This window comes from Squalius cephalus, assembly GCF_949319135.1.
Source record: "Squalius cephalus genome assembly, chromosome: 15".
NCBI lineage: Eukaryota > Metazoa > Chordata > Actinopteri > Cypriniformes > Leuciscidae > Squalius > Squalius cephalus.
Genome location: NC_137136.1, coordinates 19279140 through 19303788, shown reverse-complemented (window position 1 = coordinate 19303788; position 24649 = coordinate 19279140). Strand labels below are relative to the sequence as shown.

Here is a 24649-nt window from a genome sequence, read left to right as displayed (position 1 = left end):
AGGTGTGATAGAATGTTTTTGAATAATATACTTTAAAATTATTCCTAATAACAAAAGTATAATGCATATGTGTGAGTGTGTTCTTGGATGATTTATGAGGACATAAATGTGTATCATGACATTACAACGTAATACATGGTTTATGAGGACATGCAGAAAGTTTTCTGTGATGGGTAGGTGTAGTGTAAGGGGATAGAATATTTCCTAATATTAATATTTCCTTCAATATTTTGTAAGTTTGTACAGTATAAAAACACTTACACCTATGGAGAGTCCCCGTAAACCCATATATACGTGTGTGTGTGTGTGTGTGTGTGTGTGTGAGTGATTATTATTTACACACATTATTAAAAAACATTAGAAACCTGAATATTTGTCACTTTCAATGGTAGACAAGCAATATTTTTAAATGCAAGATGTTCAATAGCTTGTTTTAAGTTCTGACACACACACACACACACAACTCATCATTTGCCACATGTCAGTGGTGACAATTATTTTGAGATGAACACCACATGAATAAACTCCAGACATCATAAAACAACAAGTTGTTAAATGTGTTAACAAAATGTGTGAATATAAAAATGACATGACAGTCAGACAATACAAAAGAAAACATTTAGATTTTCCTTCAAATATCGGAGTTCATGCTTGAACTGAATTATTTAGTTTAGAAAGTAGGTACGTTTTCCCTCCTGAATTTGCTGAAAGACAAAATGGGTTTCTCAGCAGAATAAAACATATAATGTGTGTGTATTTGGAAGGTGAAGGAAATGGAGACAGATAAAGATAACAATGGTATTGAGGCATGCGATGAGGGGAGATGAGTGTGAGGAGAGGGAGGAGAGGGAAGAGAGAAAGTGCTGGAGGGGAAGAAACAGTAGAGCTGAAGATTTAAATTAGAGCATGAAGAGGTAGTGAGGGAAGAGTTTATAATCAGTGCTTATATTACAGATATATGTTCAGTATTAGTGCAGAACTGCATCTTCATAAAGAGACAGAAAACCCTGAAAGATCTACATTACTAACTAAAATTTTCTGTGGTGTGACAGTAGTTAAAATACTATAGCTTTTTCAATGCAAAGCTACCAATAATTAGCGATGTTGCATGACAAAATGATAAATGTTAAAAGTTATACCAAAGTGTAAACCAAAATTGCTACACCAAAGTATATAATGCACACATCTTTTTAATTCAAGTCAAATTTATTCATTCTTACGGTTCTCGTGAGTGGATTAAAAAAAAACGAATCACAGGTTTAAGTCTCTGCACAGCATTTTGTTTTTATAACAAAATATTTAGTTGAATAAACCCTAATTGTGCCAAATAAGACTCATTAAATTATTTCATGTGATTTTCTAAAATCATTATTTACAGTTTAAATTAGTTTCAATGCAGTTACTTTTATTTAGTCTCACCGTGTTTTCGCTTGACTTTTTTTTAAAAGCACAGAATTTCCAGTGACCTTTCTCAAAGATTTCTGTGATATTTGTGTCTTTTTGTGTTGAGTTAAAGGAAATATGCGCCAATTTATAAAAGTAGCATTAATGACTTTACGAGTAGTTACCTGCCATTTTTTTATAACTCAAATCAATTGTGGTTTGTTCATTATTGTCTCACGCTCTTAACACAAAACTATATCACTCGTTCAGCTGCATCTCTCTCTCCCAGTTTGCAAGCAAACGGGTTGGGAGGACAATAGACAACTGTGGGCTGCGAATTAATGATGTGGAGAGATCACTTGGAAATATTACATTTTGCCTCCCTCAATCTGAACTTTTTTAAAACGCCTTTCCTTATATAATCTGATGGGTGGTAAAAAGTTTTGGTCCATCCCTGCTCATTTTACAATGAAATTCACTACAATACAATGGCAGGACAATTGAACATGCATTTGATCAATTTGTTTGCACTCAGAATTATGGATTTTGATAAGCTAATATTGCTTTTCCACCAGCAGGTTAAATTTTTTTGCTTATGTGAAAATAAGGCAAAAATGCAAGCTGATTGAATTTACATTAAAGCTTGGTCTGTTACGTAGCTTATAGTACAGTATAGCTAACTGTCAAAAGAGCAGCATGACTGTAGTTTCACTACTTTAAAATATGAGTAGCTTGGCAAGCTACAGCTTCAAAGTATCTTCTCCAACACCATATCTAAACTTAAGATGTCTGTGTAAGCCTTTACAGTCTACTCCAGCTTGACTAGAAAGTTAAACCATCAAAACTACAGCTAAATCTGTCAAAACGTCACATTCTCTTTGTAGTACCTATTTTGCACGGATACATCCAGCCTCACATGGATTCAACTTATACATCTGAAATAAAACTTTGATGTGTATAAAGCGGGAGAATAGGAGATTATAGAAGTTACAGGAGGATAGCCGTAGTCGCAGGCCTCTCTGTGTCATTAAAATGAATCCACCTTGCGTGCTAATGTCTCACAAGGATAAATAATTCAGCATGGGCACATGCTGATGGCGAAGGCTAATTAAAGAGCAGACCGGCGGTGAGACGTCGCCACCTCACACATTTGCACCACTTAACTCGGACTGTCGAACCCTGTGGTCGTGTCCATAACGTGGCGTGACAGCTGTCTGGGCCTCACAGGGTGGCAAATGTCAATCGATGACGGAGGTCCCGGTGCGATCACAACGCGCCCAGCTGTTTGCAATCAAACAACAGCGTACCGTGAAAACCACAACCTGCTTTATTAACCTGAGGGGAAATCCATCAGAACATGGTGTTCAGGATGAGTCGACTCAAGCGTTTGTGACAGACGCACAGACCGTTTAACTGCTTGAGTAATTTGATGGACAGCTAGACACACGCACACAAAAAACAAAAATTTCTGAAAGCTTATAAACAGTGCTGGAAGATTAGGGTGCAGTTAAAGGATTGTCAGTGGAGCGTTGACTGTACTTTAAAGTGAGACAAAGAAGATGAAATAACACTGTGAAATGGATTAACATCACTGTAAAAACACTGTCGTCAGACAACGGAAATAACAACACTTGAGCTCATATGATTTCAAGGAGACTTCTTTAAAAGATGGCATACCCTGACCTTGCAATGAGGCTGTAGGCTCTATAAAGGCTGTTAGAATACAGTGACATTTACTTGAGAAAAACCAAAGTAGTGCCACATATGAAAATGATTCACACGCTCTGGGGAAGAATGACATTACCAGGATAGTTCACCCAAAAGTATCATTCTGTAATCATTTACTCACCCTCTGACTTTCTTTCATGGAACAAAAAAGTGAATTTGAAAGATATTCTGGTTACAGTTCAATAGTTAGTGTATGAGAAAATCTGAATCATGTGCTGATCACTTTTTTTTCCATGCAACTACAATAAATGGGAACTGGAGCTGTCAAAAAAAAAAAAAAAAAAAAAACATGCTTTAAAACACCATCTTAAAAGTTGTCCACACAACTTTTATATAGATTTTAGTTATATTAACCTCTGCAACCAGATCATATTCAAAACGATAGGTGAATAAGAAAAAAATTATGTTTTAAATTTTTTTACTATAAACCATCGCTTCACAACCAATGTCACACTTCATAACATGCTGAAGTAGCGCTTCACAACACTCTCATGAAAGTGAAAAATGAAAGTGACATGTGAAGGCCAAGTATGGTAACCCATACTCGGAATTTATCCACTGCATTTAACCAAGTGAGAGCACACACATTAGGAGTAGCGAGAAGTGAACACACACACACACAGCAAACCGTGGACACAGACCCTCGGAGCAGTGCGCAGCCATTTTTGCTGTGGCACCTGGGGAGCGATTGGGGGTTAGGTGCCTGGTATTATATGGACTCACAGAGATGGATTCTTTTTTCTAAAAATCTTCTTTTCTGTTCATCTGAATACAGAAAGTATATATACTGAATACATACATCTCTGAGGGTGAGTAAAGGATTAGAGAATTTTCATTTCTGGATGGAGTATCCCTATAGTCAGTAAACTTAAGATCCAGATAAGTGTGATTTGTAAACGAATCATTCAGACCGGTTTTCTGAACTGGATCAAAATTATTAAAAAAAGCTGACTCTAAAGAATAATTTATTCATGATTCATCCATCACTATTCTATGTCATAAGGGTTTAGAATGACTAAAATGATTTTTCATTTTGAGGTGAACTACTCCTTTAATGGAGACAAACTGCGACCTGTGGACATGATATCTAATGTAACATATTCCAGCAAACACGGGGACAGCAGCAAACACATCTGAGCATGTGCCCATTTCTCCCGCTGCTTTACTTGAAAGCAAACACGGCTCATGTTTATTTATTAGACGCCAATGCGAGGCACTTCAAAGGACTGTCCAGTCAGAAGTTCCCTGAGACTATGTTCACAGAACCTGTAAATTACTCGTGCCCCTGCCAGGTCCAAAACCACCTGCCAAAACAGATACATTAGCTTTTCATAGTTTACTGTAGAGCCTTAAAACAAGTGCAAGGTGAAAACCGTCACATGCACAGGCCATATCAAGATTAGCTACAACTCAAGTGGACGGCTAAAATAATAGGCTCCCTCAGTCTGACACCCAAAATTGTGAAAGTATTTAATTTCCAGCGAGAAAAAGTACAGTGGAGGCTGTGGTGGGATGTTGATTTTGTTCCATCAGTGAGGTCTCAGGCTTTTCTCTTGATGGTTAATCAATGAGACAGATTACTTTGGGTCAAAAATGGAAGCTAGGTGAGCAACCATTGGACTCTCTGTCCAACTAAGAAAGTCAGCTTGTGATTTAGCCATTAGATTCCACTGTTGAACTTTTAAGCTCTGTTCCAAAACCTAGTGTTTCCCCAGGCAGCTCCTTTCTATAGCATCTAAATCTTAAATGGGATTGCCTTCTCCACAAATAATACATGTGATGTGGTATATAGTCAAGTCAAGTCAAGTCAAGTTTATTTATATAGCGCTTTTCACAACATAGGTTGTATCAAAGCAGCTTCACAGTAATAAATTAAAACAATACATCAATGTTTGTTTCTAGTGGAACGTCCACGTTTGGTAATGCTGATCAATGGTATCGTTGATTGATTAATTCAATTAAATATCCCCAAATATCCCCAACTGAGCAAGCCAAAGGCAACAGTGGCAAGGAACCGAAAAACTCCATCAGGTGACCTAATGGAGAAAAAAAAACCTTGGGAGAACCCGGGCTCAGTCGGGGGCCAGTTCTCCTCTGGCGTTTATGAACTAGAGACCGGATTTAACTGTAAGATTAAAAGTATTATATAAATGCCTGGCTGAAGAGATGCGTCTTTAATCTAGTTTTAAACTGGGAGAGCGAGTCTGAGCAACGAACAGTATCCGGAAGACTATTCCAGAGTTTTGGAGCTAAATGTGAAAATGCTCTCCCTCCTTTGGTGGATCTGGATATCCTAGGTATGACCAAAATCCTCGAATTTAGTGATCTTAAAGAGCGCGATGGATTATAGGGCGATAGAAGATCGGTTAAATAGACTGGAGCTAAGCCGTTTAGGGCTTTATAAGTCAGTAGCAATACCTTGTAATTAATACGTGACTTTATAGGTAACCAATGTAGAGATGATAAAATTGGTGTTATATGATCATATTTTCTTGATCTAGTAAGAACTCTAGCGGCGGCATTTTGGACTAACTGTAGCTTGTTTATTGAGGATGCAGGACAACCAGCTAATAAAGCATTACAGTAATCTAGTCTCGAGGTCATGAATGCATGAACTAACTTTTCTGCATCAGAAACAGATAGCATATTACGTAGCTTAGCAATGTTTCTAAGGTGGAAAAAGGCTGTTTTTGTAACATATGAAATATGATTTTCAAAAGACAGGTTGCAGTCTAGTATAACACCCAGGTCTTTTACTGTAGAGGATGAAGTAACAGGACATCCTACTATGTTAAAGTTGTATTGTGAGAGGTTTTGTGGGTGGTTTTTTGAACCGATAAGTATTACCTCTGTCTTGTCTGGATTCAATAAAAGGAAATTGCGCGTCATCCAATCTTTTATATCTTTAACACACTCTGTCAATTTGGATAATTTAGCGTTTTCATCCGGCCATGATGAAATATATATTTGAGTGTCATCAGCATAACAATGGAAACTAATTCCATGTTTCCTTATAATATTTCCAAGTGGCAGCATATATATTGAGAATAATAGAGGGCCTAAGACAGATCCCTGCGGCACTCCATAGTTTACTGGAGTTATGATCGATTTTTCTCCATTTAAATAAACAAAATGGTAGCGGTCAGATAAATATGATCTAAACCAGCTTAATGCTTGTCCTTGAACACCAGTATAATTTTGTAGTCGATCTAAGAGTATTGTATGATCTATAGTATCGAACGCAGCACTAAGATCAAGTAAAACTAGTATTGAGATACAGCCTTGGTCAGAAGCTAAAAGTAAATCATTTGTGATTTTAACGAGCGCAGTTTCAGTGCTATGATGCGGCCTGAACCCAGACTGAAACTTTTCATAGATGTCATTTTCTTGCAAGAAAGAGCCCAGTTGAGAGGACACAACTTTTTCTAGTATTTTAGACATAAAAGGTAGATTTGAAATGGGTCTATAATTTGCTAGATTATGTGGATCTAATTGTGGTTTCTTAATGAGAGGTTTTATAACTGCCAGTTTAAATGTTCTTGGAACATAACCTAATGATAAAGATGAGTTAATAATATTGAGGAGAGGCTCTTCCACTACAGGTAACACTTCTTTCAATAGTTTAGTTGGTATAGGATCTAATAAACATGTTGTTGTTTTAGATGAAATGATAAGTTTATTTAACTCTTTTTGTTCTATAGTTGTAAAGCACTGTAATTGTTCTTGCGGGGTGATAATTGAGGCAGAATTATAAGGCGCGATTGAGGATTGAACGTTTACAATTGTGGTTCTGATGTTTTCTATTTTCTCAGTGAAGAACTTCATGAAATCATTACTACTAAACTGTAACAGAATATTTTGTTCAGGAGACATCTGTTTATTTGTTAGTCTAGCGACGGTGTTAAATAAGAACCTAGGATTGTTATGGTTGTTTTCTATTAGATTGCGGAGATGCTCAACCCTGGCCTCTTTTAGGGCCTTTTTATAACGTGACATACTGTCTTTCCATGCGATTCTAAAGACCTCTAAGTTAGATTTTTTCCATTTACGCTCTAAATTACGGGTTTCTCTCTTTAGAACATGCGTAGTATTGTTGTACCATGGTGCTTTACTTTTCTCTCTGACCTTTTTTAGTCTAATGGGTGCAACAATATCCAATGTACCAGAGAGAATGGTGCTCATAGTGCTAGTTAATTCCTCAAGTTCATCTGTTTGTTCGGGTTCACTGAGCAGCTGAGACAAATCAGATAAGCTATTTGAAAAATGATCTATGGTGGATGGAAGGATTGTTCTGCCTAATCGATAACGCGGCGCAGCATGATATATTACAGGGGTACGTAATATGCAAGTTACCATGTAATGGTCAGTGACATCTTCACTTTGTGGAATGATATCTATATCGGTTGGATCGGTTCCATGTGATATAATTAAATCGAGTGTATGATTAAAACGATGAGTTGGTCCGGTAACGTTTTGCTTAATCCCAAAGGAATTTAATAAATCTGTAAACGCAGCCCCTAGCGCATCATTTGAATTATCTACGTGGATATTAAAGTCTCCAACAATTAATGCTTTATCGAAATTAACTAATAGGTCTGAGAGAAAATCTGCAAACTCTTTTAGGAAATCAGCGTAAGGCCCAGGCGGTCTATATACGGTAGCCAAGGCTAGAGATAATAGGGATGTTTTTCTAACATCTAAGAGCGTAACATTTAGTACAAGTACTTCAAACGAAATAAACTTATAGCCCGTTTTCTGAGTAACATTGAGAATATCTCTATAGATTGTTGCAACACCGCCGCCACGACCAATCAGACGGGGTTCGTGCTTATAGGAGTATCCTGATGGAGTAGACTCATTTAGACCGAAATAATCATTTGGTTTAAGCCAGGTTTCAGTAAGGCAAAGTACATCGAAGCTATTATCTGTGACTATTTCATTTACAATAACTGCCTTAGGTGTGAGTGATCTAATGTTTAGAAGACCTAGCTTTAGAAATTGTTTTTGATTACTAATAGCAACATTTTCTGTTTTAATAACAATTAGATTTTTTCTAGATCCTGCAGTAGATTTATTATTTGATCTCACTAAACGAGGAATAGACACAGATTTTATGCAATGTTCAACACTATTTATATCAGTTAAATTGGTGCAGCAGAGACTATGATTTGGACTTTTGGTTACTAGTCAAAAGGTATTTAAAGTTTTGGAGATGTTATCTGACAGAAGATCCGATCCGAATCTGCTTGGGTGTAAGCCATCAGCACGGTAAAGCCTAGGACGCTCCCAAAACAGATTCCAATTATTTACAAAGAGCAGTTTCTGCTCAGTGCACCATGACATTAACCATTCATTTAGCGCGAATAATCTACTAAACTTTTCATGACCTAGTCGGTATGTGGGAAGCGGTCCTGACACAATGATCGTTATATCAGGCGATGTGCTGCGTACCGTATCGATCAGATTCCTGAAGTCTTTCTTCAGAACTTCCGTCTGGCGCAGCCTGATGTCGTTCACCCCCGCGTGCAGGACAACAGTTCCGACGCGCTCGTTCAGAATCTCGGGAACGCGAGCGGCGATTTCAGAGACACGAGCACCAGGAAAGCAGTGACTATGCACCTTACTTTTATTTAACGTAGCGTGTACGTGTCGAACGATGGAATCGCCGATGATCACAGCATCGCGTTCTGTTTCGCGAAGAGGGGAGAAGCGATTTTGTGTTGATATCTCGAAAACTGGGAGGGTCGGAGAGAGTTTTCTTGGTCTAGACCTGACTCGCGTCTTCCGCTGCGGAATCCAGGCTTCGTGGTGGCATGTTGGAGCCGGAGTGAACGAGACCATGGCTGATCGCGACCTCGACCTCGACGCTCGGGACCGATGTTGAGAAACGCACGGAGTAGACAAGGTCGGAGTCAGTGGGTTAGTAACGTTAATCTCTGATTTGTGTGCATCGGCGCGTGATGTTTCAAGAGCCAAACGCCGGTCTATCAGCTCGGCTTGTCTCACTAAAAGGTCGTGGATCTGTTTCTCAACAGCTTCCAGCTCAGATTGCACAGCGTGCAGCTCAAATGTGTCCTCACCTGCACCAAAAGGTAGGCTACTTACATCTGATATATTTGCCATTTTAACAGATGGACAGTACGTTAAGTTAGCAACGACGCTACCAGTGATGCTATCAATATTAATACTAATTTACGGCTTAAGTCTTGGAAATAATCCGTCTTTTTAGTGGTATGGGTGTAGAGTAGACGCACGATAGGCGAAAAAAAGATGTTTGTTTGTAAATGAATGCGGAGAAGACGCGTTCAGCCGTGATCCACGGACGTAACCTATAAGAGTATCCAGCGTTGGATCACTAGGCTTGAGACGCGTCTGCTCAACAGTCCGCGTTGTAACTATGAGGTGAGGAAAAGTAGAAAATGTTCGTTGTAAGTGAGTTTAAAGAGAAATCAAGAATTATAAATCAATCGATGGAGCTCCAAAGACAACAACGCGTTCAGGACGCGTTCAACGCGTCATATATATATATATATAAAACGGTTAGTTCCAATCCTCGATTCTGATTGGTCAATAGCTGTGTTTTATTCACGATAATGAAAAAAACATAGTTACTATGTACTATGTGTCACTACACAACACCCCTAGCAAACACTCTTAGCAACAACTTAAACATATGTTTGATCTCATTGATGTTGTTAATTAAAGCTAGAGTACAGTATTGTGAGAGATCGAGTAAGCGAGTGTACCTTCATTTACAGTAGACACAGCATTTTCCTTCAGGTCAGTCCTTTAGCCTATTCATAATAAAAAAAAAAAAAAGTTTGAATGTCCCCTGCATATCTTGTCCTTTTAACAGTTAAGGGGTTTTCCCGTGCCCTAGTCATTTGTCAGGTGCGTCTTGCTTTTCCGTGTTCACAAGTTTGAGTCCTTTCAATGTAAAAGTCTTCACTACTCACTGACTCACTAATAAAGACAGTCTTTGCCACCATCTAATGGTGAAATTTCAGTAGCACCTCAATGCAGTACACGAGATCCAGGGGGCGGAGTTGGATCCAGATATAAGGAGTGGAGATTGGTAGGTTTAGGGGTGGGTTTAGGGATTAAGGGGTGGAGATGGGTAGGTTTAGGGGTGGGTTTAGGGATCAGGGGGTGGAGATGGGTAGGTTTAGGTATATGTAAGGTGGGAGGAGTTGGATCTGGATCCGACTCCTCCCCCTGGATTTCATGTTCTGCAGTGAGGACCATCTCCGAAATTTGGCCACAATTATTGATACCCCAACAAATCATTATGAGTAAAATCTCTGAAGTATATTCCCACTCATATTTACAATTTTTAGCACACCAGTGTAAAATTGTCCAGCCATGACTTCATGTATCACATGTTTCAATCTGAAGTTAAACCTGCCTCCTGGTAGGTTTAATTTAAGCCTCAATTTAGTCCTGTAGTAGCTCTAGTCTTCCTCCAGGAAATCAGATTATTAAACTCTGTACTATAGACCAAGTCTAGGACTATTTAAAACCACGACAGAGAAAGCAGATTTCTGTTAATCTCGTTTAAAGGGCCATTTTAGCCTAGGACTAGGCTTAATATCTGTCTGGGAAACCACCCCTATATTATTTTATTATTATAATATTAGCGCAGTTGCCCTAAATATTCACCGCAAAAAAATATATCAAAATTAATTTTAATTCAGAAATTCAAAACATGCTCATCATGAGAAAGGTGTTATCAAATGATTGTTTATAAATTGCATTTTTAATGTATTTTTGATGAATAAAAATCTATCTGGACAACAAAATTAATGTCATTGATCCTTTGACCAAATAGAGGGATCTTAGAAGGCAGCATAATTAAATCTCTTGAAGCAGATTTTGCATAAGAGCATCTATGATGCCTGAGAGTTTTGGAAAATATCTTCAATCTTTCTAAATCCTAGAAGCTTTACTGTATGATCCACTACTACCCTACATTTCATTTGTTCAATCCATTTCCAGCACCTTCTATGGCCTCCCTCCAAGTGGCTTGTCTTTTGTAGTAGGGTGAGATGGGTGAGCCTAAAACCGCAGAGATGAGAGAACCCGAGTTCACTCACACGGTTTTCTCCTATGAAGGAGCACTGCCATTGATTTTGCAGTGTGAAGGACTAATAAAGATGGATCTTTTTCAGAGTAGGGCTGAAATGAGGGCCTACAGGTAAGAGCTGCAGACAGGCAAAGCCACTTGTCCTTAATGGAAGATTGATTTTAATTGTGACACCACCTGATTGGCCCAGTTCAAAACGAATGAAACAGAAAAAAAAAAAATGGAAATGAAAATCAGAGGGTGACCAATGTATTTTCTCTAAAGCAAAAGGACTTCAAAAGCATTACAATGACTCAGACAGGTTTTTTTTTTTTTTCTCTTCAACATTATGTTTTTCTTGAGGGGGTAAAAGGATATCATTACTGTCACGAAGAAAGCTTCAAAAAGGTCTGAAATAACATCTGCAGTCATTTTCTTTTTCCCTTCCAAACATTTTTTTCAGAAAAGGTTTCAGTCAAATTTTTTGCTCTCAAATCAGCAATTTATTTTAAATCTCTCTGAGGCGGCACATGGAACCAATTTTTGTTTATTTTTCTTTTATTTAAAGTGCACCCTTGACTTCTGACTGAGGCACACTCAGACTTAAATATTAGAAGCTAAATGCACATGGCTCAACAGAGCTTGAGGTTTTATTGCACTTTCTGAATCAGATCACACTGCTCTCAGAAACCGATCAGTTGTTGAGACTCGATAAATGACTACCAATTCTTGAGCAAAGTAAGTACATTGAAAAATACATTGGGTGCCGGTAGCTAATCACACGAACACAAAGAGATTCTTGGACATTTCACTTACGAATCAGAGATCTACCATTTTCGGAGAAAATCGAAAATGTCATTTAAACAGTCTTACAGACATTCTGGAATATAATAGAAGCATTGTTTTTGATTTTGTCTATTGTTGGTTTGAAACCATGTCATTTATCAACTAGTTTTATTTTGTGCACCATCCGTCTGCATTTTTCCGTTTATATATTTCAAGTGTTATTCTTGGTATTCTCATCAATCAAACCAGGAATTTGTTTTATGCTTTACTCAGCACATTGCGCCTCAGCATAGCACAACAATGCACTAGGAACTAGTAAATATGCCATTTGTAAGCAACACCATTTATCACATTTTGCATACTCACGTGCAGCAGCGCAGATGATCAACTCAGGAACACACTGGGATATAAGAAGGGCATTAAAATGCATTCCCCAGTGTCCTTAAAAATCACTGAGCAAGGAGTTTTTTTTAATCTCTTTCACACATGGACCCAAACACGCACGCACAAATACACCTGACAAGCTCTTATTCAGATCAATACAATCGATCCTGCTGCCAGTGAACCACTGAACTGGAACTGATGTCATATTTGTGATGTCGACTTTTAGGGGAGGTCATTTCATTCTTGCCATTCGCTGCACAATATTGCACTCTTGGGGGGGGGGGGGCTGTGTTGTGAACTGTGTGCAATTCTGAACAATATATAACTCAAATGAACCTTTAGGAGCTTGAAGAACAAACTACACTAAACTCCATTCAGTGAAGATCCAATGATCCTCTCTTCACTGCTGCCAAATACAGCTCTGCTAGAAATCTCTAACATTACAATAAAGCTGCTTTTTCATCCTCGCTGTCGAACCCTCCTCATGTCTTACTGTGCAACAATCATAGTTTTATTTCCGTGCTTGGCCTTTCCAGTTTCACTGAATATTACTTTGCAGGTGGTTCTCCAAACAAGTAGAAATAAATCTGGGGCTTATTTTGAGGGATATTCTCACAGAATCTGATACATTCGTTTTGGCAAAATTACATAGACATGTATCGGTCCAGACAGGGCCTCTTTGTATTTGTGAAATCCCGCTTTGTTGTTTATTCCAAGTAAGCTACGGTATCATTTTCATTAATCTTTTCAATCTGTAAAGAAGCTGATAAAACCAGCATGATCTTTCTGTGGTATCATATAATGGTGTGAACGTATGAAGTAATGCGACATAACTAATAAGAATTGGCAGGTTATTACTGGAGATGAATGAGGATATTACAGAGCTGCTTCTTACTGTTAACAAATCTGCGGTGGTTTATTGCTGAACGTTCCATTTTAGTGCAGTGTAAACTCTCGTAATGCTTTTGGACACCTGTGCCTGTCCCGATACTTGTAGCCCAGACAGAAGTAACAATAGTCCACTGATATGGCAACAGTACTGGATGATGTCAAAGCAGCAGCTGTCTTGTGCATTCAGACTCTGGATAGGAGACAGTAATGTCAATTTAGCATCAAAATATTAAAAAAGCCATAAAACATGCACATAGGTGCACCAGCAACCAAAGATGAAAATACACCTTCAAGTAAAGTTGAATAGAGTTTGGCTAAAAGTGTTTTTTGCTCTCAATAAGCAGGAGTACAACAGCAGGACAAAAGGACATGCTATTCTGTTAGCGCAGAGACACATCCATTATGTCAAAAAGGATTTGCTAAACCTGTGGAGAACAGTCACACGCTGAGGAGATTACATAACACCTCTACTTTTCAATTTCAAATGTAATGCTGAAAGGATAGTTCACCCCAAAACAAAAGTTCTATCATTATGTACTCACCCACAAACATATACGATGGGTTTTTTTTGTGGAAGAATAACCTGTTAGAGCTTCTCAAGATATTTGAATAGTGTACTGGTCGCTCTTTTCAGGCATCAAAAATAATGCATAAGCCCAATAAAAGCATCAAAAAAGAGAGCCATTAGACGTCCGAGCAACGCTCCGCCATATAGTGCAGTCGTTGAGTTCCGCCTCAATTTTCTCACCCTCAAGTCATCCTAAGTGTATATGACTTTCTTTTTTCAGCCAAACACAATCGGAGATAGCCTATATATTAAAAAATATCCTGGCTCAGCTTTATAATGGGAGTGAATAGTAACTAAGCTTTTGAAGCCCAAAAAAAATGCATCCATCCATCTTAAAAGTAATCCATACGGCTCCAGGGGGTTAATAAAGGCTTTCTAAAGCGATGCGTTTTTGTAAGAAAAATATCCATAATTATAACTCAAACTATAATCACTAGCTTCCGGTAACGTCCGTGTGCGCGTTCATGAGAGAGTCGAGTTCCAGCGTATGATGGAGGAGAAGCGTAAGCTTAGGTGAGATTAGACACCTCTCGCGCCTCAAACAAATAGGACTGGGCAACAAACGCAAGCTCCTCTGACATTTCTCTTTAAAAATTCTCATTTTAGACTTATAATTCGTGACCGGTGTTTTGTTTCGCTCCATCCTCTGCGCTTCCGTGTTCGTTATGTGTTGGGTCAGAGGTCACTCTTACGCCGGAACTAGACTAGACTAGTATGGCTGTCTAGGCCAGTGATTTTTATAAAGTCAGAAATATGGATATTTTTCTTACAAAAACGCTTCGCCTAAGAAGGCCTTTTTTAACCCCCTGGAGCCGTATGGATTACTTTTATGATGAATGGATGGAAACCTAAGTTACTATTCACTCCCATTATAAAGCTTGGAAGAGCTATAATATAATTCCGATTGTGTTTGGCTAAATATAAAAAGTCATGTACACCTAGGATGGCTTGAGGGTGAGAAATGATGGGATAATTTTCATTTTTGGGTGAACTTCAATTCAGATTCTGCAACACTTTGCAACAATCTGGATCCCAAATGTGAACGAGAAGCTCAAATAGGCCTATTACATGCCTGCCCACAAAAACCCATAAATGCACTCCATTTACTCAGAAGAGGATATTCAGGCCCGCAGAGCACTGTAGGAAGTGTATATTGTGGGAGTGTGTGGTGATGTTATTCATAGTTCACTGGGCTGTTTAAGGGCACATCCCTATTCAGTTTCAGGTGATGGAGGGAGTCGGATCGTCCGAATCCACACACAATGAAGGTTACACAAGAGAAAACAAAAACAAATGAGTGGAACTTTATCTAATGGGCAGTGACAGAGTAAGGTGGGCGTCACAGCAATAAAAGGCTCATATTGTCTGCAAAGCAAAAAACATGTACGATCACTTCAAGCGTACCATTACATGACCGGCAAAACAAACAAGCTTAAAGCCTTTTAAGCCTAAACAACTGTTACAGATTCATTCCAAATGCTCACTCATGCACACACTCACACAGCAAGAATAAAAATACTCACAGAATGAAGCAGACCTTGTCAGGAACAGGGTGCCATGGATTGCCGTGGTAACAAGTGAACGCAGTCCTCCGGGGAATCGCAACACGTCTTCTAGGATGACAGGTTGAAAGTCACAGAAATGGAGTGGTGTGGAGAGTCTCAAAGGAGAAGGTATTCCAGCTAGAAATGATCCATCTGAGAGCCCTTCACAAGCTGTGATTCTTATAATAATCCATTTCGATGGGACAAAAGTAGGGGTTTTTTTTGTTTTGTTTTTTTACAAAGCTCAAGCACTCAGAGGAAAAAGAACATCCCCAATGGGCATCAAAAATATGGTGACAAAAAAACTGAAGTGTCACTGTTACTTATATATTTATTTTTGCTGTATCCGTCCCTCTCTCTCCCGCTGTTAATGTTGACCCTGCCAGCTCCGACACAAAAATAGGGGGGAGCGGCAATAATGGCCAATTCTCAGAATTCTGCACTCCAAGAGACAATCACACGCTCTCGCACGCATATTCGCTCACAAACCCACTCTCCTGCGCACACATAACGGCTTCAGTTCTCCTCCGACGTCTAGCTGCCTCTTCCTGTCAGCTCTCCGCACAAACCCTCATCCATTGCCTCACAGGCCTTCTGAGTCTCACATACACGCACATAAACACTTGAACTCAAACACTCCAAGACCAGTCAGCACTTTTACCCTGCTTTCCTGTGCAGCCTCACTCTAACTTACACGTTATTGCTTTTAGTTTCACAGAGAATCGTTCTTCTGGCCCACCTGCCACATTTGATGAAAGGAGCATTGACTTGAGCAAAGAAACTAGAATAGATTAAAAACATATAGTGAAAGATATCAAGTCTGAGAGCAAAAATCCTCCAGAATAAGTTAAGCTGAAGTCTCTGAGAGGATGAAATGATTAAGGAGCCCAGCACTCGGGTGGAGATTTGGAGAGCGGCTCACGCTCTGTTCTCCCACACCCTCATCAATCCAGCTATCCCTCCAATTCCCACGGCTCCTCCCGTCAGGAGTTCAGGAATGAGCAGTGGCACACCAGACACTCCCTCTCTCTCCTGCGAATGGCACCTCTAGGACGGAGGCGGGTCGAGTTGGCTGCTCCGAGGTCCGTGGAAGCAAACAGACTAGAGCCGCAGCTGACGCCGGGGAGAGGAGGAGCGTCACATCTGTCGCCACGCTGACAATTTCCTCATCAGCTCATCAGAGTCTTGTGGCCTTGCGTTGCTTAAGAGCTGAGGAAAAACAGCGAGAAATGTTCACGATCAATTATTCATTATGCTGTAGTACAGACGGCAACCTTCAATGCTGATATGACTACTACGAGAGAGTTTTGAAATACCATACCGATTTTTCTGAATTAAAACTACAATTTCATTATAGTACTTACTGGCTCACATTATATCTCCACACTTACAGTTGTAATTCAGTTACACCACACATTTATATTACAGTATACCAGTGTCAATACAATTCATGTAATGTTATTGAATGGATGTGCTCATATGTGACAAGACCATTACATTGCAATCAATATCCAATCAAAACACAGCCTCATTATCACACAATAAAACCAGTGAAGTAGTGTATCATGACTTAACTGACACTAGCTACTACTAATAAAGTCAGGGATAGTCAATCATAATCCTATTTACATCCTTAATGCATGTGCCTGCTCTTGTTGTGAAAGATTCATTGGTGCGCATTATTCCAAATCAAAGAAATAGTCTTTAATAAGTAATAAGTTGACTTGTAAATCTTTAATTAAAAACAAACATCTTTTCTTTGCTGTTGGCTATTAGATATGTTAATCAATAGCCAAATAACTACTTAGGCATTGTTTTGAACTTGAATTCAGGTTTGACTCAATTCTAGCGTCCGGCTTGCTGTTCATGATCCAATCATTTGCTGTTGGATCAAATGATCAAAATCTTTTTTGTATCATGTTTTACTCAAATTAATATTAGAAACAAAAAATGTGTTGTGAATGGGCTTTCACTTAGACTAATAAAGAAATGTGTTAATAATACACAAACATGCAACAGACTAAGGATTTGTATCAGATTTGAGCGGCATGGGTTCCCTGACTGACTAATTGCAAGTGGTCATGTCACATAACAGCCTAATCAGAGCGACAAACTCTCTTGTGAGATGGACTGTTCTATAAATATGAAAAGAGCATGTATTTAAAGGTGGATCCCAGGCATGGAGCTGTTCTATCCAGATTCTTATTTCCATACAATTCTCCATGTCATGCTTTGATTATGAGGGTGCCTCTCTCATCAGCTGGACTGATATGAAGGGGAGGAGGGGGAGAGGAAAGGGGTGAAGGGAGAGGAAAAAAGAAAAAAAAGAGTGATGAGAGATGGGAGAGGAAGCGACATGGACGGTGGCAGAGTGAGAATGAGACGTTAAAAAAGGACTGCATTAAAAAGATGTGCTCAGTTAGAGAAAAAAATAGGACAGGAGCGGTTGCAGAGAGGTGTAGAGACAAAGAGGAAGAGACAGACAGAGACAGAGGGACAGTGAGACAAGGGTAGAGACAGAATAAGAGAATAACTAATGGGGAGGTCAGTTATGCAGCTCTTGCAGCAAAATTCATATTTGAGCAGTACACCCTCAGAAACCAATTACAGTTTTAACCCTTAAAGGGCAGGAACAAAGAAAAAATGATATTTTTCTAAACATTATGACTAATGTGATTTCACACTTTTCTTCACTATACATAACTATATATATATAAAGATTAAAATATGTCAGTGCCATTGTTTTGTCTCAAGATGCAGACAAGTAATGTTTTTTTCCAAGGCATGTTTATAAAAGCTACTTAAATGTCCTAATTTAACGAAGGCCTACTCCTGGCTTAATCTAAGGCTTGTCTGTGAAACCAGGCCATAGAGTTTTAAGGTGCAGTCACATTAGCGAATCTTTGGCAAAAAGGCCCATTGTCTATTGTCAAGAGTGTAGTGATGTAGTATGAAGCATGTCACACAGAATCAACTACACACTAAGCAGATTTCTGTTGGTCAATGCGACAAATCCATGTGACCAACTTGACGAAATCTACAAAATACCTTGTAACCTCACACCTTGTAAAAGGCTCAATTCCCGTTCTTGTGGGTTCCTATTTTATAAACTGGATTTTGCTATTGAAAACCAACTGAACAACAGTAAATGTGACAGCAACTTTATTGTTGGGATCTTTTGATTTGGCTAGGAAGCAGCCACCTAGCAAACACAGAGCAATATGTCAACACCCATTTAAAACATTTTAGCTAATAATTAGAAATGGAAAAGGAAGAGGAATAATGGAGTGAATTGGAAGAGGGAATGGGAAAAGGATAAGGAATAGGGAAAAGGAAAGAGAGGGAGAGAGAGAGAGAGAGAGAGAGAGAGAGAGAGAGAGAGAGAGAGAGAGAGAGAGAGAGAGGGAGAGAGAGAGAAAATGAAATTCAGACTGTGCACTGTGCTGTGCAATTGTTTAAAATCTAGTTTTTAAATCACCATTTATTGGCACCTTATTTTTTCTGCTTCTTATTTTATTGATGCTCTAGCTTAAATTACACAATTCCGCTGAATTAAATTACACAATTTAAATTGACAGTTGAAACCAAAAAACTCATGAAAGAATAATAGAAGTGGAGAGGCAGAAAGAGTGAAGGGAAGTGAGAGGGCATCTCTGTGAAAGGTTTCAGTCCTGACATTGGTGTCACTCTTGCTTATCACACGTCACTCTCAAGAGAGACTCTCTCTCTCAAAGAGGCACTCTCAAATATGCCTCTTTTTTTCCATTTCATCCCTTCCTCCTATTGCTTGGGCCAACCATCCCCTCAGTCCCCCTGCTCTCTCACTCCGTCTACCAACACAGACAAGTCCTTCTTTATACTCACACAACTATACGCAAAGGGTTGAAGGCCTGCTGACTCACAAACCCTGTAAAACAGTTAATAAGGCTAGAAGGGGTGAAATGCAGGGGAAGATGGACACTAAAATATGACCAGGCCTGAACTGTGACCTTTTAAAGCTCTCTGAAATGCTACTGATCAATACACAACCATCCACACACAAATAATCCTATGGGAGCATTTAGCATGTTAGCACACTGTCACTTGTGTGAGAGTGAGGAGGTGAGATCTGGTGTGTGTGTGTGAGTGTATCAGGTTGGAAGACACAGAGACAAAAGGGTAGAAATTTGGATCGATGTAATGTGAGAAATCCACATCTGAGGCACCAGGCAAGAGCTGCCATGTTCTCTTCACACACACACAGAAGTGCAAAAAATGTGAAAAAGAGCGCATGAGTGAGCTGGATCTGACGGTTAACAGTGAGCAACAGTGTCCACCACACAGATATAACAGAGAGAGACACAAGCAACAGTGCCAATGTGTGCAACAGGAAAGATGTCTGCCTTCACCCTGAATTTAAACTAAGTATGGAAAATCTCAGCAAAAAAAACAAAATTTTTTTGATTTAAGTGATTGATTTTGATTTTAAGTGATCAACATGATTGATTTAAGTATGTTTAGATTACATTAAAATGTCAATGGGGTAAAGAAACCTACTTCAACATATATATATTTTCATCTTGTTTTAAGGTTGAATTATTTTCCTGGAATCCCAGGCAAAACACTGATTAAGAAAATGATTATTTCCAGGGTACGAATGAGGAAAGAATCAGCATGATATAGAGAAGAGGAGAGAGGCAACCAGTACTACCAAATTTCCTCAAAATGTGCCAACAGAAGAAGACAGCCTGCTCTCTCTGACTCAGACTAGAGGATGGAAGAAGAATAAAAAACAGGGAGATCAGGAAACAGGGGAAGAGGGGAAGAGGGAAAGAGGGGAGAAGATCTGAACGGTGCACTGAGATTTAACGAAACAGCAAATGAGAAATTCATCAAGAGTGATGCCAGAGGACATCTATGACAGGGAGATGAAGCAAAAAGAGAGGACTTCAGAGAGAGATCTAGGAGAAAAACCAGAGAGCTAAAGAGAGAGCATGAGAGGCTGTTGAAAACTCACCCCTGTGTGAGAGTGGTCCTCCTCAGGTTAACACAATCCCTGCTCTGTGGAGCCATTCTGAGCAGAGCCTGTTTGGAGCACTGCACACTGTCTACAGAATACCAATCACACGCCAGCAACACACACACACACACAGTCAGTCAGTCATCAGCATGATATACTCTTTCACTCAGTGTTTTAAAAGCAAGGCACCAAAACACCGTAGTTGTGCTTTATGAGCTGTGAATAATACAGTCATAATGGAATAAGCAGTGATCTGACACATACATACACACACACACACACACACATACCCTCGGTGAGACACAGTTCCAATGACGACCCCAGTGATGGGGGACAACAGGCCGATCTGCTCAGGAACTGAAGATGAGAGAGGATCGTGTGAAGCTCCTTCGGTGCGCCTCCTCTTTTCCTTCTGTCTTCTCACACACTCTCTTCAGCGTCGAGCATCAAGAGGCTCTGCAATGTTTCTCTTCCACCCTCTGTCCTTTTCTCCTTTGCTTTCATTTCTTTTACAAGTCCCTGACAATGTTCATAGCTGTAATTCCAAAGCACAGCAGTGCAAGCTGCATTCACTCCAAACCCCCTCCCTTCCTCATATGCGCTCTCTCTCTCTCTCTCTCTCTCAGCTCATTGTATCCCCATACCTCCTCTGCTCTCCCTCCAATCCAATCAGCTCTTACTCCTTCCTACAGCCCTTTTCTCCTTTTCTCTCTCCTCCTCTTCCTTTTTCAAAGACAAATCTCAGCCAGCATCAGTGAGATCACCATCTTCTTCAGACAAGTATTTAAATAAGTGAAGAAAAGCGTCATAAGCGTAAAACACTTGACGTGCCTTGCAGCACAGGTAGAAGACGTCACAATGCCAACTCAGACTACACACATACAGATAGTATTTGAAAATACAGAACAGGCTGACTAACAGATACCCAACAGGTTATACATTTTCTACAATTAACTGAAAACTAGAGATTTCTCTAATAAAACATAATTGAATTATCATTCTTAAAAGATATTTATTTGTATCATGTAGTTTTATTTAATTTCATTCAATACATATGTATATGCAGTAGCCTATACACATACATTTGTATATTATAGATACAATATTTACATTAATTATATTAATGAAAATGTATTATGTATTTATTTCATGTATGTTATATTTATAATATATTTTTATAATAACATATAATATATTTTATAATTCTAATTTTATTTTACCTTTATTCTTATACAAACAAAAAAGTTTAATTTGACACATATGAAAAAAAAAAAAAGGAAAACATCGGGCACATTATTGCAATACTGACCGAAACTATTCACTTTTAATGATCTGATAAACATCTTTTGCGTGTTGTGTCTCTTTAAGGGTTGTCATATGCACCTGTTGTTAAGCAGGAGTCCCCCTCACTGCAGCCCTGTTTGTCTACACACAGGAGATTCATCCCGCCCTTTCCCTCTCTCTCTCTCCCCTTTTCCCTGAAACGGCTAAATATGCATTCAACAGCTGTCTCTCCACCTCTGCTCTGCTCCGCAGCCTCATCAGCACAGAATCCCCTTTTGATGCAACCCAACACTCTCCAATAAGACACAAATCTGCGCAGGGATGACGCGTTTGAAAGCCTTGTGTTCTATACCTGTAACCGGTGGGAAATCCTTGAATACATTCCTCATTTCCATAAGATTTCCTTGTTAGTCTTACAGAGACATGCAGAAACCCAAGGGTACAAGGCTGAGAGAGAGAGAGGATGGACTGAATGGGAGGGGGAAGGAGACACAGAGGTGGAAAGGGAAAAGGAAGAGGAATGATGGAGTGAATTGGAAGAGGGATGAGGGAATGGAGGAGGGATAGGGAAAAGGAGGGAATGGGAAAAGGAAAGAGAGAGAGAGAGAGAATCGACATTCAGCCTGTGCACTGTGCCTCACTGGTGGAATAATGATTAGCTACTCAGTATTCCAGTCACACAACCTCTACAATAAATGGGGGAAAGGGGGGAGTGAGAGAGAGAGAGAGAGAGAGAGAGAGAGAGAGAGAGAGAGAGAGATGGTATAGCGGTGTAACGAGAAGGACCGGCAGACAGAGAGCGCGTGTGAGAGAGACCGAGAGAGAAATAGACCCGACTAGACCAGATAAGCATGACAAACCTTTCAACAGGAGGCTGTGCACACATAGCCATTTCAAAAACACACATGAGCATAATATGGCATTTCCAGACACTGCCGAAGCCGGCATATGATAGCTCTCTTAGCATGCCCCCACCTCATTCATCACATTTAGCCCCTCTCTCGCTCTCAAACACACAAAGACAAAGGGTCAGAATAATCCACGAGGGCCAAAGCATCATTTCCACATACAATCAAGCTCATGTGTCTCTTTTGTTAATGTCTCGGGCAGCACATACATACACTGCAGTACGGATATAGCACACACACACACATACACAGAGGGGCAACACACAAGGGGGAACACTCTGTCAAAGTCACAGTAGGTACAGCTACCTCAGCAAAGAGACAGATGCAGAGAGAGAGAGGACTTATATACACTCCACAAAAAATATATGCATCATCCTCCAAATATCTTTATCATTTAAACACAAAACAAGCCTCATCGCAGCACTGAACGAGTAAAACTGCTGTAGCGGAATCAGGGTCAGGCGTTTGCGGTACCAGACACTCGTAGTCTTTACTCACTGGTGTACTGTAAGGTCAGCAGGTTCAGCTCAACACTGAATATGCAGCCTCATGGCTTGTACTCATGGGCTGATATTTATAGAATTTACAAAAACATGGATAAAGGCAACCAAAACGGTTTTATTTTTGAAGGCTTGATTTTCTCCAGTATTGCTGTTGATAATATCAATTCAATTCAACTTCACTGCATGATTCCTAAAATTGTATTTTATATAAAACACCATAGAGTTCCTAAGAAATCTGATTTAGGTAGCAAGTAAATATTAAAGGAATATTCAATAGGTTCAGTAGAGGTTAAGCTCATCAGCATTTGTCCATAATGCAGATTACCACAAAAAATAACAACAACTGTTCACTCATTTTCTTTAAAAGAAAAAGCTAAACTCAAGGTTATGGTGAGGCACCTACAAAGGAAGTATATAGGCCTAGCCATTTTTTGAAGGATTTATATGGCTATTATACTATTTGAGTTGTAAAGTTTGACATATGGCAAAAAGTTGTAAAATTGGACTTTATACAACTTATTAACTTCCCATAAATTAAAAAAGTTTCACACTATATCATGTTAACATATTAAGGTCTTGAGCAAGATTTGAAATGTTCTTTTTCACTCTAGACAATTTAGCAACAAAATGATTTACTGGGCCATTCAAAACTGGCCAAAACAAAAACATTAGGAATAAAACAGATTGAAATCCAGAAATCACTTAGATTTAAATATGTTTATTATTAAATCTGCTTATGAATAGCATATAAATAAAAGAAAATATAAATAAAAACTAAATTCTCAATGACTGGAGGCTCCTGGTTGAAGGACATTTTTTTGGTCAATTTATGAATCATAGGAGGACAATTAATGAATCATAATCTGCCAAATTTGCTAGTGAGTGATATGCGTTACCCACCACTGGTTGATTTTCACCCACATTTGGTATGTTACTGGGTGTTAAATTCAAACCCATGGTCTTGAAGCTATATTACTGAAACAGTGAGAATTTTAATATTTACGGATTGGCCTCATTCACTTCTACTTTAAGTGGCCAGATTTTAATTTATTTTTTTTTTTTAGAAAAAAGGGAGAACATGTCAAAATTAATTGTTGTGGTAATCAACATCATGCCACAAACGCTGTTGACTGAGCTTAACTTATACTGAACCCAGAATATTCCTGGTTCTATAATAACATCCATTAAAGCCCTTTCTGCATGGTTCAAAAGCAACTGTGTTATTATCAACTATGTTGTTAACAGAAGGTGATTCAATCAAAAGCATTTTGCATAAATTGATTATCTTATTTATTTGTCCCCCAAAGCAGTTCAATGCCAAAAAAGAAAAACTCCTGGTGCATCTTGAATTGGCAAATTGCACATTTACATGAAGGTCACGCAGTAATTGCTAGACAAAGTCTGTAAATTAATGAGCTGGGGAAGATATCTATCAAATAGTTATTTGGGAATTCAGTGCAGGGAAGGGGAATGCTGTTTTGATATCACCGTCTATCATTTATGGGACTAATCATAATGATGCAGCAGCTTTATGGGGGAGGAGTTCAGCGGCCAGGAGTAAATTGAGGGAGCAAAGAACCAAGTGCAGGCAAACGCTGTGAGCTCCAGT

General features: G+C 39.1%; 1 protein-coding gene across 2 annotated transcripts in view; it reads right to left on the bottom strand.

The window, feature by feature from the left end:
• Positions 1-21090, bottom strand: part of grik5 (glutamate receptor, ionotropic, kainate 5) — a 77766-nt gene extending 56676 nt beyond the window's left edge. For both annotated transcript variants that reach the window (XM_079894770.1, XM_079894771.1), the window contains exons 1-3: positions 20636-21090; positions 20343-20433; positions 15326-16555 (exon numbers count right to left, since the gene is read on the bottom strand). The gene's annotated coding sequence lies outside the window, so the exon portion shown is untranslated. The remainder of the gene's footprint in view (positions 1-15325; positions 16556-20342; positions 20434-20635) is intronic.
• Between the last annotated feature and the right edge of the window lie 3559 nt (positions 21091-24649).